The 14,047-nt window shown below is 43.7% G+C and overlaps 1 protein-coding gene across 2 annotated transcripts in view; it reads left to right on the forward strand.

Annotated features, from left to right (window-relative positions):
* Positions 1-6,937: 6,937 nt before the first annotated feature.
* TET1 (tet methylcytosine dioxygenase 1) overlaps positions 6,938-14,047 on the forward strand; it is a 147,865-nt gene continuing 140,755 nt past the window's right edge. For both annotated transcript variants that reach the window (XM_055425598.2, XM_055425599.2), the window contains exon 1: positions 6,938-7,159. The gene's annotated coding sequence lies outside the window, so the exon portion shown is untranslated. The remainder of the gene's footprint in view (positions 7,160-14,047) is intronic.

Here is a 14,047-nt window from a genome sequence, read left to right on the forward strand (position 1 = left end):
TTTGGTTGGACTTCTAAGAGAAGAACCAGGATGGCCTACGGGCGTCACAAAATTCCAGGGATGAGAAATTTCAAAATGTAGGGTGGGGGCTGCTGCTGCCGCCGCCAAGTCACTTCAATCGTGTACAACTCTGTGCGACCCCATAGACGGCAGCCCACCAGGCTCCCCCGTCCCTGGGATTCTCCAGGCAAGAACACTGGAGTGGGCTGCCATTCCCTTCTCCAGTGCATGAAAGTGAAAAGGGAAAGTGAAGTCGCTCAGTTGTTCCGACTCTTTGCGACCCCATGGACTGCAGCCTTCCAGACTCCTCCGTCCATGGGATTTTCCAGGCAAGAGTACTGGAGTGGGGTGCCATTGCCTTCTCCGAGGGTGGGTGGGGGGATGAAAAAAGGGAATGAAGCTATGTTGTGAATGTAACTTCAGGAGAGTAAGTCAGTGGACTCAGAAACAAATAGCTGTTATAGGAACAGGAAACAGCATGAAATAGAATTTGTCATGGAGAGAAATAGGGCTAAAGATGGACAGGAGGGCAAGACCAAGCAAAAGCATGTGCTAAGTATGATAGACACGGAAGACCTCTAGACAGTAGACAAGAAGGTACTAGTGAAGAAGAGCCTGAAGAGACTAAAAAGAAAGGTTCATTAATGTAGTACTGCTCCAATAAAGTAGCATGGAGACTAGGCTGAAGTGCACAAGAAAATGGACGGCCACGTAACAGGGAAAAACTTCAGGTAAGGAAGGAAACAGTACTGTTCAGGAAGGGAAGGAGAGGTAATTAAGAAATCGATTGCAGAGCTTCCCTGGTGGCTCGATGGTGAAGAATCTGCCTGCCAATGCAGTAAACACAGTTTTGATCCCTGTTCCGGGAAGATCCCACATGCTATGGAGCAACTCAGCCCCCACGCAACAACTATCAGGACTGTGCTTTAGAGCCCAGGAGCCACAGCTACTGAGCTCCTGCACAGCAACTACTGAAGCCTGCGTGCTCTAGAGCCTGAGCTCCACAAGAGAAACCACCAGTGAGAAGCCCACGTGCCACAACTAGAGAGTAGCTCCTACTCTCCACAATTAGAGAAAAGCCCACACAGCAACGAAGACCCATCACAGCCAAATAAATAATTAAAATGATATATATGAAAAAGAAATCTATTGTGGTTATCATTTGGTAATAGATAGGAATGTTGAATCACTGTGTTGTGGACCCCCACTCCAGTACTCTTGCCTGGAAAATCCCATAGATGGAGGAGCCTGGTGGGCTGCAGTCCATGGGGTCGCTAAGAGTCGGACACGACTGAAAGACTTCCCTTTCACTTTTCACTTTCACACACTGGAGAAGGAAATGGCAACCCACTCCAGTATTCTTGCCTGGAGAATCCTAGGGACGGGGGAGCCTGGTGGGCTGCTGTTTATGGGGTCATACAGAGTTGGACACAACTGAAGCAACTTAGCAGCAGCAGCAGCAACAGCAGCAGTGTTGTGGACCAGAAACTAATAGACTTTTGTAGGTCAATTACATTTCAAAAATAAATAAGCAAACAAAGAAACTCGTATAAAAAGAGATAAAAAAAATCAAAAATAAAAAAGACCAGATGTGTGGTTATCAGAGGCAGAGAGTAGGGGGAGATGGAATTGGATGAAGATAGTCAAAAGGTACAAAAACTTCCAATTATAAAATAAATAAGCACTAGGGATATAATGTACAATGCAATATAACACTGCTACATATCATATGTAAAATTTAAGAGAATAAATTGTAAGAGTTTTCATCACAAGGAAAAAAATTTTCTTTCATTTTGTATTTACATGAAAGTGAAAGTGAAGTCACTCGGTCGTGTCCGACTCTTTGCCACCTTGGTCCATGGGATTTGCCAGGCATTAATACTGGAGTGGATTGCCATTTCCTTTTCCAGGGCATCTTCCTGACCCAGGGATTGGACCCGGGTCTCCGGCATTGTAGGCAAACGCTTTACCGTCTGAGCTACCAGGGAAGTACCTCTACATGAGATAAAGCTTATTCACTAAATTTATTGTGGTAATCATTTCATGATGTATATAAATCAAATCATTATGTTGTACACCTTAAAGGTATACAGTGCTATATGTCATTTATATCTCAATAAAACTGGAAGAAATAAGAAATCAAGAGCCTCTCGACAGCCTGGGCTGAGGACAGCTTTGGAGGTTAAGAAAATAAAGGCTCAGAACAGGTCTCATGGCAGGAAGAGACTCCCAAAATAGTGATTGCTGAGGAGAAATAAAGACCTAATGCAGATTTAGGTCTTAGGATGTCAAAGCTGGCTAAGGCTCTCACAGAATTCTGCTGTTTGCAAACAGTAGAGAAAATGGATGATGTGGATGTAGATGTCAAATCAGGATGATTCCAGGAGAGGTTAAATTCTGGAGAGGTTAAGAGGATGAATGAATTAGTGGGTTGGAAAGTTTATCATTAAAGTTGCTGGACAAGGCATAAATGGGGAAAATGGCTGAATTTTGTCATGGAAGTTGGGAAGGAGTTTTTACCAAAACAGACTGAGCTTGACCACACTCAGATAGTTCTTGATTTGGGATATGGTTTTTGTGTTTGTTTTTTTTAATTAAAAAAATTTTTTTTTGGCCACAACTCAAGGTATGTAGGATCTTTGATCCCCAACCAAGGGTAGAACCAGCACCCCTGTAATAGGAGCTCAGAGTTTTAATCATTGTACTGTCAGGAAAGTCTAAAGGATGTGGTTTTTTGGAAGCTGACTAGATTATAAAAGATCTTATTTCATTATCATAACTAGAATATATCTTCATTATCTATAGCTATTGTGAAGGTATGCTAATTTTTTCACTTCCTTCCAAAACCAATTCTACAACCAATTTGGCAAGCCTAAATTTTTTTCTCCCTCAGAATATCAAATTGATTTCCTCTACCACCTTCTCAACTGAGGTGTCTTTTGGTTTGTACCTGACACGTGTTATGTGTACCCTATGTTTTCTTGACAATCTTTGAATCACTTTAGAAACTTGAATGAGAAAAAGATTTTAGGTCTGAATCTACCAGTAAACTGACAAGTAAATGGCAATTCCTGCAGACGTGCTCCATGAAAATTCTCTGAGAATTCCCTTGGGTCTTTTCAACTCTACGTTTTCCTTGCTTTCTTGGACTTCTAGCAGAATTGACAGTGTCACATCTTTTTCGATGCTGAGCTATTAGCACAGATTTATCTTGCCCATCCTTCCCTGCTCTTCCAGGACCTCTCTGATTGTAGTTAGTGTCCCACATCACCAAGGGACTATTAACTCTTTCCTGGCTACTATTATATCATTATATCATCTATCAATCCATCCATCCACCCCTGTTCACCTTATCAGTTCAGTTCAGTTCAGTTCATTTCAGTCACTCAGTCGTGTCCGACTCTCTGCGACCCCACGAATCACAGCACACCAGGCCTCCCTGTCCATCACCAACTCTCGGAGTTCACTCAAACTCATGTCCACAGAGTCGGTGATGCCATCCAGCCATCTCATTCTCTGTCGTCCCCTTCTCCTCCCACCCCCAACCTTTCCCAGCATCAAAGTCTTTTCCAGTGAGTCAACCTGTCGCATGAGGTGGCCAAAGTATTGGAGTTTCAGCTTTAGCATCAGTCCTTCCAATGAACACCCAGGATTTATCTCCTTTAGAATGGACTGGTTAGATCTCCTTGCAGTCCAAGGGACTCTCAAGAGTCTTCTCCAGCACCACAGTTCAAAAGCATCCATTCTTCGGCGATCAGCTTTCTTCACATTCCAACTCTCACATCCATACATGATCATGGGAAAAACCATAGCCTTGACTAGACGGACCTTGTTTGGCAAAGTAATGTCTCTGCTTTTTAATATACTATCTGCTGCTGCTGCTGTTGCTGCTGCTGCGTCACTTCAGTTGTGTCCGACTCTGTGTGACCCCATAGACAGAAGCCCACCAGGGTCCCCCGTCCCTGGGATTCTCCAGGCAAGAACACTGGAGTGGGTTGCCATTTCCTTCTCCAATGTGTGAAAGTGAAAAGTGAAAGTGAAGTCGCTCAGTCGTGTCCAACCCTTAGCAACCCCACAGACTGCAGCCTACCAGGCTCCTCCATCCATGGGATTTTCTAGGCAAGAGTACTGGAGTGGCTTGCCATTGCCTTCTCCGAATATACTATCTAGGTTGGTCATAACTTTCCTTTCAAGGAGTAAATGTCTTTTAAATTCATGGCTGCAATCAGCATCCGCAGTGATTTTGGAGCCCAAAAAAATAGTAAATCTGTCTTTCTCAGTTGTTTGCACAATTTTTACTTTTATGGATGCATAAGAGTTCTTCATCAGCAGTTAGTTCTGCCAAATTAAAAAAAATTTGCCAATAGAAAAAAAAGCCTTTTTTTTTTTTTCCCCAATAGAGGACATTGCCAAAGTTAATTAGTAAGCAGGGCAACTAAGCTGAAATTACAATTATATATTTAGGAAGTTATTCAAGCGAAGTTCTAATACCTACCTTATTTTTACCTCTCTCCTAGAGAGGTTTTTGGAAATAAGACTGGAATTCTTGCTTTGTTATTAAGAATAGGTAAGGATAGTAGGAAATTGCTTAAATATTTATTCTTTGATATTGAGGTCTGGAAAGAATTGCACTTTCTTTTCTTCTGTTTGGGTAGATACCTCATGTTATTGTTTAGTTTCACACAATTTATTCAACCTTTATTTTCTGTTATAATTATCAGACCCCTTTTCTAACAGGTTCAAATGAACCAGATGTTTCTAGGGCTATGTTTTAAGTCTCAGATACCAAGGTGACTTTCATTGTCATCTATATGCTGATGACTTTCAAATTTGCTTTTCCAAGCTAAACCTCTTTTCCAAACTCAAAATTATCTCAGACTTGGTCATTGGAAGCTATCTATCCTGTTTTTTCCTTTGTTTTTAATGGACTCTTACTCAATTTCTGGTTTTTTAATTTAATTTTATTTTTTGGACATGGCATGTGGAATTTTAGTTCCCTGACTAGGGATCAAACATGCATTCCCTGCAGTGGAGTCTTAACCACTGGGCCACCAGGAAGTTCCAGTTTCCAATTTTCTACCATTGTGAAATACTGTGAAATTGTTTTGTCACCACAGATACAAACCCACCTTCAGGGCCTTTGCATTTGCTCCTTCCTAAGCATAAAATCCCCTCCAGCTTCCTCCCTAATCTCTTTCAGATCTATTCCATGAGCTGATTGCTGGATTTAAAATTGCAGCTTTCCCCAGGATTCAGTGTCCCCTACCCTCCTTCTCCCCCTTCCCACTCTCACCATCACCATCTGACACACTGTGTGTATTTGCTTTCCAGCTTTTATTTTCCTTGCCCCCACTCCATTATCGAATGCAAGCACCACTGAAGAAGAGGTTTCAGTTTGCTTCCTGCTGTTTCCCCAAAGTACGAAACTGTGCCTGGCACATGGTATGGACTCAGATAATGTTTATGAAACGAAGAGAATAAGCATTGCCTTGGCCATTTCTCTATATCTTTGTGTGATTTTTCCATCTCAATAGCTTTTTTTCCTTTTTCTTTTTTAAATAATTTATTTGGCTGCGACATGTGGGATATTTGATCTTTGTAATAGTACAGGGAATCTAGTTCCCTGACCAGGGATCGAACCCTAGCCCCTGCAATGGAAGCGCGGAGTCTTAGCCACTGGACCAGCAGGGAAGCCCCTCAATACCTTTTTAAGTAAATCATTTCAATTAATTGACAAAAGCCAGGATATTGCTAGTTCATGATAGCCTTTCTCCCTTTGTTCTTTAAAAAAATTAAGTTTTGAGTCAAACTCTCCCAACATTCTTTTCATTTCAGTCCTAGGAGATTGTTTCTGACAAGATACTGACAATTAGGCTTTTGGAAACATTGAGAAGAGTGGCATTTTTGCAGGTAAGTTTTATTTTAAAAACCACATTTCTTTCTCCAATCAAGGTATTTATCTGACTGCAGCCCTGAAAATACTGCAGTGGAGCCATTAGTTTGCTCTGCTTGCAAACCTGGAATGTGTGCTCCTCCTGGGTAGGAAGCAAATTGCATTAAACTCTATGCCCAGCTCCTAGCTCAAGAATAAATTTGAATGAATCAATCAGTGAGAAAGGTTAGGAATCTTTCTCAAAAGAACAGTCTGGTTATGTTTATTAAAGCAGGTATAACAAAGAATAAAAATTATGTGCAGGATAAGGATAGAATGGTGTGGAAGGCAATAGAAGTAGTCTTTTCCCTTCCATTGAAATTTGATCTGGGAGGAATGATTTCTATGTTTCTTACCACTGTGACTCCATTAAAGATCTAGATTCCCATGTCTGTTTAATAACTGTCTGCTGGAAGCCCCATTCAGTCTTAGTTTTGGTATATTGCTACTGGTTATGCCTCTTAATGATGAAAACTTATTTATTCCTGTGCCTTCTTCATCCCTAAAGTGAATACCGCCAAGGTACAAAGGCAAATAACTAACAAAAATGTTATGATGACCCTTGCAGACATCAAGCTCTGAGTCAAGGGAACACAACCCTTCTCTGGCTTCTCTCTAAGGTACTGAGGGCGGTTTTCCATTGTTGGCGACCCAAATATTGCTCAATGGTGGCATCTCTGACCTCACATCCCCATTAACGTATCTATAAACATTCAATTCAGAGACCCCAAAACTTTTTTCTCAGCCCGAGAGTACGTCGTTAAAAAAAAAAAAAAAAAGGTCACGACAAGATCTTGATAACGTTTTCCCTCTCCAATACTCTCCTTTGACCTTTAAAAAAAAATGATTGGGAGAGAAGAGGGCCAAGGGGAGGGATAAGGGTCCAGAGGGGAGTCCTGCTCCAGTTTGGGGAAATCCAGCTCGCGTTTTGCCTCTCGCTCAGCAGAGCAGGGTCCAGGGAAGGCAGAGCCCCAGCTTCACTCCCTGAGGTCTGTCCTGGGGAGACAGTGCTGCTCCGGGGGGCTGACCTGGCGGGGAGTGGCAGCGCAGTCCGCTCCCGCGCCGCTTTGTGCGCGCAGCCGCTGGGCCCTCTGCTCCCGGGTCTGCCCCCCCGGACGCCCCCCTGCCCCGCCCCAGTCATGCAGCTCTACCTGCCTCTGCGCTGTGGACCTTTGGGAAGCAGCCGCCCACCCCGGGGGCTCGGGCCCTGACCCTGCCAGGCAGCCGGTAGGTGTCCTCCCGGGGCCCTCCCGCGCCCCTCGCGCCCGCCGGGGCCCTTGACTCCGAAGTTGTGGGGACAATCGCAAGTTGGAAAGTTTCCCCGAGGGCTGGTGCGGGCTTGGAGCCGGGGGGACGCGCGCAGCCCTCGGAGCCTGAGGGGGCCAGTGGTGAGCTGGGAGAGGGACAGAGGGCAGGGGTCTGGGGAGCCACACGCGGAGGCCGGAAGGGGTTGCGAAGGGCAGTGCGCGGCTGGGGCTGGACGTGGGCCGGGGTTCCGAGTCCGCGGGGTCGCGGGGGTCGCAGGGATGGGCCCACTCCCCGCGGCGACCCCCCACCCAGGGCCGCTTGGGGCGCTTTTGTTGCGGGTGGTAAACAATGCTCCCGGCCGGAGGACGCGGCCGCCAGCCCCGAGGCCGGGCTGGGACGCCGGGTGGGGAGAGTCGAGCGCCCCGGGCTAGGACCCCGGGCTCCGCTGGAACCTGGAGGATTGGGGGAGGGCAAGCGTGGCTTTGGGAGGGGGGTCCCCCGACTGTGCCCGTGACCGACGCCCCTCAGAGGAGAAACGGAGGTCCGAGCGCCTCGGGCGGAGGAGAGCGAAGAGTTCGGGCAAGTTTCGGGTGTGGAACCCGGGCTGTCCCACACTCAAGTGTACCCCCAAACGAAGTTTTCTTCCTCCCCCGTGCTAACACAGCGGGCCAGTTCGTTGGGAGAACATTTGGCACTTGCCTTCCCTGAGCTTTTCGGGGAGGAGGCTTCGGGGACGAAACTTTTGGAGTGGAGGTAGTAGGAGAGGCTTGCCAGAGGTTGACCCGGAGTTCCGCGGGTCGGGGAGGAAGGGAGTAGGGAATAGAATAGTGTTCTGTCAAAATGGCCTTCTAAAAACCCTCACGGGCGCCACTCGGCCGCCGAAAGCGCCGGCTTGCCGTCGCATCCCTAGCGCGGAATACTGGCGTGGGGCCCGAGGGTGGGAGACGTGCGGAGCTGGGTGCCGGGACACTTCGGACGGCACGTGAGGGGCCGGGTCTGGGGGTGCCAGGGACCGCCGCCACTTCACGTGTCGGGAAGAGACTGGGCTGGGTCTCTCTCCCTCTCCTCTCCCGTCCCTCCCTCTCACCCACACTCCCAAAGCGATTCAGCTGCTAAGGGCTGCGCGCAGTCCCTACGGAAAGCGGCCGGGAGGTTGCTGGCCCGTCACGGTACACCTCCCACTGAAATGGGGAACACAAATTGGGCATTCCTGACCCAAGAAAAATTAATGTATCAACAAGAGAATAAATATTACTTGAACTGGGAGTCTTTCCCCAGCCCCAACTCGCGCACGGCTTCTTCCTACTCCCCGGCTCCACTCTTGAGCACAAAATGAACTGCATAATACAGTAATGATCAGTTTATGAATACATGTTTGAAAAGTGTTTCAAGACTTTGAGCGAGGAGTCGATTAGGTGCACAGTCTAGTGCCGGCGGAGTGCGCTGAGCGCTGCACCCAGCCCTGTTAAGGGCGGCGCTGCAGGGCAGCAACCTCAGGTCCGCTCTGAACCTAAAAGTGCCCATCCTTTCCACCTCCCCCTCTCCTCAGTGTTATAAAGTGAAATAAAAAATGTCGGCCTCCTTAGGCCTCACTCAGGATGCCAAAATGAGTTTGGAAAATGTGCTGGTGAACCGGTTAGGGCGAGAGCTTTTTAAGACATATTAGGAATTTATGCGTACAATTAAACAAGGCGGGTATGCAGATAAGGAGAGGTTTGGGGATTAGTCAGCGTTGTTTCTAAGAACTAAAAGCCTCAGGTAACGTTGATTTTGAGTGAATTTCCTGATTTTACTGGTTTGCGTTGGTTACACAGGTTGAAACCCAAGTGCCCTCACTCCCCAGTTAAGAGATCTTAATTAGCTTAGTTGTCAATGTATGACACTGTTTAAAACCATGTTATGATTTCAACTAAACTTCAGAATCAAGCATGAGAGTTATTAGTATCCACTGCCCCTATCTCTTTGCAAAGACTAGTAGTTCACATTAAGCACTCCTGGATCGCCGCTTGCCGTTTAACCGAGGGCTGACTGTGGCTCCCAGCCCTAGTCTTCTGGAAGTGATGGGTTGGGGTTTTGGATCACCTCTCCCTGCCCTTTGTTCCCTTCCTCCTCCAGTCTTCTTTATCTTGTTGGTCCCTCCCCTCCCCCCACCTTCTTCTTTGCCTCTGTCTTTTTCCTTCCCTCTACTCTTCAAGTTTCTCTTTTCCCACCCCTCCATCTTTCTAACTTTAGTCTTGTGTTTTGATCCAGTTGTCTTTTATATTCTAGCTTTATTGCTACATGTTTCTTCCCCCTTCCTCTACTTTTTTGCTTTTTTTCCCCCCTCCTTTTTAGACATTTTCTTCCTTCTGCTTTTCCCTCTGCTTCTCAACATGTTTTATGCTTTTCTTGTTATTGGCGGGGTCATTCTCTTTCCATTTTAACTTATCCCTTTCCTTTCTGTGGCCCTTTTTGGCTTTTTCCCCCCTTGCTCTCTGCAGGGCAGCAAGGGTGTTTTACATATGGAAGGAGCCTTTGACTAAATCTGCTGGCATTCTAGTGAGTTTCCCTCCAGAGTCTTTCCATGTGCGGAGAGCTCTCACACTTCCTGTGGTGGAAAACTATCTAGGAACTACAAGCAGCCCGCCCACCTCCTCTTCCTTCAGAACTTAGTTACTGGAGGAAACTAATCGAAGTGGTGCCCTTTAAAAAGAAATGCTGTTTTTTTAAGTCTTGTATTTCTCAGTCAAGTGCAGTAGCCTTTAAATTCTAAGACGCTGAATGGAGTGACTATGAAATCAGTTTCTTTCAAAACTAGCTCTATGCAAATACTCACCACTTTTTTGGCCACTGCTGGTGGTGGGAAGGATTGCAGTATAATTTTAAATTGACATGTGGGCTGGATGGTTACATCAGTTCAGCCACTTCCTGCCCAGGGGACTGGGAGATCCAGAAGGAGGAGGGATGTAGGTGGGAGAAGATTTTTCTATCACAGTACTGTCAATATTGTCCTTTACAGACAACTGATACAGTTTCGGAAGACAGCTTTTCAGTTTCTAGGCAAGGTGATTGCATCAGAAATTGTTTTTGCTTCTCCCTCCCCCACTTTTTAAGGCTGTTTAGGGAAAGACTACTTAGTAAACTCAAATAATACTGAGGCAGAAGTCTGATCCTGTTTATTGATCAATTTGGTTAGATATGTTTAAATTATGTGTGAATAATTAACAGATACATACATAGGCCCTGGGACCTGATCTAGCCTCTTTTCCACTTTCTCTGTAACCTTCGATTTTCTATTTGGGGGTAGAATCTCTTTTCATGTTTCAAATTATAAGTTGACCCTTATCTCCTGGGCAGTAATGTTTAGATCTCATGTACTACTCCAACTCCAGTCCCTTATGTCACAAGAACACTTTGGGGGGGGGGGAATTATTATGGATTGGGGAATCTTGATGACCTCTGGTGAAAATACTAGTTAACCAAGTGATGCTTTGCATCCTACAGTTGTTGGAAGTTTTGCTTGTTTGTTTCATTTTGCTTTATTTTCTCCTCCAGGAAAATAAGGGCTCACCAGATAGTATCAATTAATTGCATGTAGGCCCCCTCTGGGACCTACTATATATGTTTGATAACAAGGACATTATTCTCTTATTTTCTGTTCCATTCATGTTATCCTGTAGCTACCTCCATGCACTCAGACTCTTGAATATACTTTACAATAAAGTGGATTTTTGAGAAATACTGAAATGTCAGTTTTCGTCAGAAATGAAAAACGGAAGTGGAATTAGTATTCAATTGTAAATGTATTTTTCTATGACTTAAATACTCTATAAAAAATAAAGCACCCAAAAAAGGAAATAAAGCATTTAATGTTTATAAATTAATAAGGAAAATAAGATGTGTAGAAAATTCCATATTTAAATATGAATCTATATAATAGAATAGGTTCCCTCCCTTTCCCCCACCCCCCAAATTTCAGAAAAAGCTTACTGCCTCTTTTCTCAGAGTTCAGCCCTGGGGATAACTTAGTTTATCACAAAAGGGGTTACACTTCAACAGTGGAGCCAAGGGTGATAAAATTAAGATCTTGTGGGAGTCCTTATTTTGTTTCTGATTGTTTCTCTGGCTGAGTGGTACCCAGTGGTTTCTTTCCTGCAGTTGGGTTTTTAGGGGTCATTGGCCTCTTTCAGGATCTCATAAAAAGGCTGTTACCATTTAAAGAGGCCACATCTTTACAGTCCATGTTGCTCATACCTTTTCCATTTCCTTGACAGGCTCTTTTTCAGGAGATAAGGTTTGAATGGTAAACATTATCTTAATTACAAGTCTGAATTTCTAAAGCACTTCCATTAAAAAAATATAAAAGAATATATAAGACAGAGATCAAGTTATAAACTGCTTTCAAAAGCAGATCCCATGACACCCTCTGGCATATACAGATTACTTGCCTCAGCATAAAAATTTTAATTTTCATGACTGATTGCAGTACTTAGATTATATGTCCCTAATAATTTTTAACCATGTAATCCTGATATAAGACATAAAGTATGCTTATACCGATATCGTTGAATTTCTGAATTTCTAGTGAATGGGGTGGATTGCTTTTTGTTATCTGAAAATACATCCTTATAAAGATTGCTGACTTTCTAGAGATTAGAATTGGAATGTCTTTGTTTTCTAAAAATGGTGGTGTGAAAACCAGTGGTCTTTGGGGAAAATATCCTATAGCTTTTCACAGCAAAAGAGCTAGTGTAGCCAAACTTTTTTTTTTTAAGAAAAGAGGAAAAACTGTAAGCTTAAATGCCAGAAATTCAAGTGGATTTGTATTTAGCCTAGTATTTGTATTTAGCACAGATTTATCAAAATGCTGTTTTTATTGTGGTTAATGTTATCGCTAATGTCTATTTTAAAAATCTTTCTTAAAGGCTCAGTGCTTTGACTCTAAATGTTGTGCTCTGAGATCTTTTATTATAGTGTGAGGCCTACAGTGTGTTAGTTGAAGACAGAAAAAAAGAATTAGATATTGTTTTGCAGGATATGGCAGACTGAGGATTAAATTGGTTCTATAATAATGATAACTACTATTAAACTTATTTTCTCTCTCTTTTTTTTTTTTTGTATGTTGGAGTGTAGGCAGACTTTTTTTTTAAAGCTCTCATTTATAAAACATTTGTTGTATGCAAGCTCTGTGCTAAGCCTTTACATATATCATCTCATTTTATTCTCTTAGTAACCCAGTAAAGTCAGTACTGTTATGCTTTTGTTTCCTCCTCTACCCCAAGGCATGTGGAATCTTATTTCCCTGATCAGGAATCAGACCCATGACCCCTGCATTGAATGTGTGCAGTCTTAACCACTGGACCACTAGGAAAGTTCTTATTATGCTTCTTATTCTAATATACATAAGTAAACTGAGGAATAGAGAGACCAAGGAATTTGTCAAAATCACATGGCTGATAATGTTTTTGATCTAGAAACTGAACCCACATCTACTTTCAAAGTCTTTGTTCTTACCTCAGATATCAAAAGGATGAAACCATTACCACTAGGTTTTCCCCAGAGAAGCCCATTGGTCCCCCCAAACAACCTCGTTTCAAACACAGGAAACTTGACTCCTGTTAAATGAAGGACACAGCTGGTGATCACAGCTTAAAACTGAGGGTTTTCTAATGCAACACCATCTCTAGCCACAAAACCAAACAGTGTACCCCAGGATTACCTGGATCAAAAAAGTACAACCAAAACAAAACCAAAATTTGAGGATGGTAGAGGACTGTCAAATTTTTACTGTGCCAGATAATAATTTTAAAAGAAAACAAAAAACCTATATCCACCTTTTCACAAAAAAAGGACTTTTATTACTTTTTAAAATTTTTATTTTGGCCATGCAACTTGCAGGATCTTACCTCCCAGACTAGGGATGCAACCTCTTCCCTTTGCAATGGAAGTACATAGTCCTAACCACTGGACCACCAGGGAATTCTCTACTTTTTAAATAAATTTTACTTATTTAAGAATAAACTTTAAATTTTAAAAATTTATTTATTTAAATAAATTTTATTTATTTAGGAATTTAAGAATGGGTCTTCATTGCTGTTTGGCTTTTTCTCTAGTTGTAGGAAGGGGGGCTACTCTCTAGCTGTGGTGCTAGGAATTCTCATTATTGTGGCTTCTCTTGTCGGGAACCCAGGCTCTAGGGTGAGCAGGCTTCAGTAGCTGCTGCTCATGGGCTCAGTAGTTGTGACTCTTGGGCCCTAGATCACAGGCTCAATAGTTGTGGCAACAGGCTCAGTTGCTGCGAGACATGTGGGATCCTATCAGACCAGGGATCGAACCCATGTCTCCTGCATTGGCCGCCACCACTGAGATACCAGGGAAGCACTCTATATATTTAGAAAGGAAATTTTAATGAGAGAAAAAGGAAGACATTAATTAAATTAATTCAGACTTAGGAAAAACTTTACATGCCTTTTTTTACTTCTTTATTTTTAAAATTGAAGTATAGTTGATTTGGGTTTCCCTGGTGGCTTAGATAGGAAAGAATCTGCCTGCAATGCAGGAGATCCGGGTTCAGTCCTTGGGTGGGGGAAGATCCCCTGGAGAAGGAAATGGCAACTCACTCAAGTATTATTGCCTGAAGAATTTCATGGACAGAGGAGCCTGGCAGGCTACAGTCCACGGGATCGCAGAGTCGGGACATGACAAAGAGACCAACACTTTCACTTTTTCACTGGTTGATTTACAATGTTGTGTTAGTTTCAGGTGTACTCAGCCTCTCTTTTTTTTCTCATTTCGCCACAGACTGATGATCACTTGGTTCGGTTCAGTTCAGTTCAGTGGCTCAGTCGTGTCCGACTTTTTGCGACCCTATGAACCGCAGCACTCCAG

This window comes from Moschus berezovskii, chromosome 12, assembly GCF_049115385.1.
Source record: "Moschus berezovskii isolate FMDL1 chromosome 12, NW_MosBer_1.0, whole genome shotgun sequence".
NCBI lineage: Eukaryota > Metazoa > Chordata > Mammalia > Artiodactyla > Moschidae > Moschus > Moschus berezovskii.